Genomic DNA, 1436 nt, shown 5'->3' with positions numbered 1-1436 from the left:
TATATATATATCACGCAAGACCTCCTGAAATCTTGCGAGAATTCATGTCAGAGGAAATATCTCACACAGTGTTACCAGACGTACAATAATTATAATATTTGTATGATAATTATCACATTTGTTCGATAATTTTGCCCTCTGTACAACATATGATCAATAATTCCAAAAACCCCATATTATACGATAATTTGACCGTTTCAATGTGTGACGTAATTGACCTGACACGCGGCTTGCTGACATGAGAGGTAGCGGGGTGTGGAACACAGAGGTGCCAATTTAGCGACTTTGTCACTGTGTTTACAGAGTTTTCAGACCCCTCCAGAGACTGTTTTTCAGAAAAGCGACTAGTGAAAATCTAGCGACTTTTCTTCTGGTGTTATTGAGACTAATAGAGACTCTGACATAAACGCAGCAGGTGCTGCTGAGAGCTCCTCCCCGGTCCCAGAGCACCGACAGGAGGCTTCTTCATGCTGCGTCCCTCCCTGCTGCAGGCAGATATCCATCCCATCCAGACTTGAAACGAATGCTAGTAAATAGCTGCTGCTGATTGATCCATGATGGGATGTTAATTAAAACATTTCTATGGCTAAAATAGATCTCTATAAAATAAATTTAATTGCCTTTTTCCTGTCCCAAACCACAACAAAAAAGAAGGTTAGAGCTGTGACAGTTAAAATAAAAATAATAATCTATATAATAAAAAAGGGAGCTACAGATGAAACTTTATTTTTTGTTCTCTTGACATGCAAAGAGAAGGCAGGCTGCCGCAACACAGTCATGAGGTTTTTATTTTATTTTATTTTATTTTTTTTGTAAACCCTAAAACTCTACTCCTACCAGCTGGTCAGAGAATCAAACATCCAAGTCGACACAAAAAGGACGATTCAAATATTGAGTTGAATGAAGAATCTATCTCTAAAATTATTATGAAAGTGTTAATTTATGTAGTTTAAAATACATATGTTTAACAACCTGCAAATACACCAGAATGCAGGAAACAGCACCTACTTCATTCAAAATTTTCTGGGGGTGAACCCATAGACCCCCCTCCCACAATTAGTAGCAGCAAAGATAAATATAACAGTAGCACTTATGTGAAAGAAATAATAACTGTAAAATCAGAAAGAAAAAGGTGGGACTTAGAAGGTGAGAGGTAAGCAACATTTACATTTAATAAACATCCAGGTGCATCCAGAAGCTATTTTTAAAGAAAAAAATGAATTTGGAGGCTTGCAGATTAAATTTGCACATGCACTTAATATTGACTAATCAAAAGTACAATAAACTACAATGATTTGTTCTTTTCCTGATTTCATTCTAGTTTGACCAATTTTATTAATTTACATTTTATTATAGTCATTTTATCTAATATTTCTTTTCATATGTAGCATTTCACCAGACTCCCTCTTTTTTCTTGTTCACAATAAAGCTTTTGT

General features: G+C 35.4%; 1 protein-coding gene across 3 annotated transcripts in view; it reads right to left on the bottom strand.

Annotated features, from left to right (window-relative positions):
* Nucleotides 1-1436, bottom strand: part of fam131ab (family with sequence similarity 131 member Ab) — a 34592-nt gene that overhangs the window by 13358 nt on the left and 19798 nt on the right. The window lies entirely within an intron of this gene.

This window comes from Austrofundulus limnaeus, unplaced genomic scaffold (assembly GCF_001266775.1).
Source record: "Austrofundulus limnaeus strain Quisiro unplaced genomic scaffold, Austrofundulus_limnaeus-1.0 Scaffold371, whole genome shotgun sequence".
NCBI lineage: Eukaryota > Metazoa > Chordata > Actinopteri > Cyprinodontiformes > Rivulidae > Austrofundulus > Austrofundulus limnaeus.
Note: the sequence above shows the minus strand (reverse complement) of the source record. Positions and strands in the feature narration are given on the sequence as shown.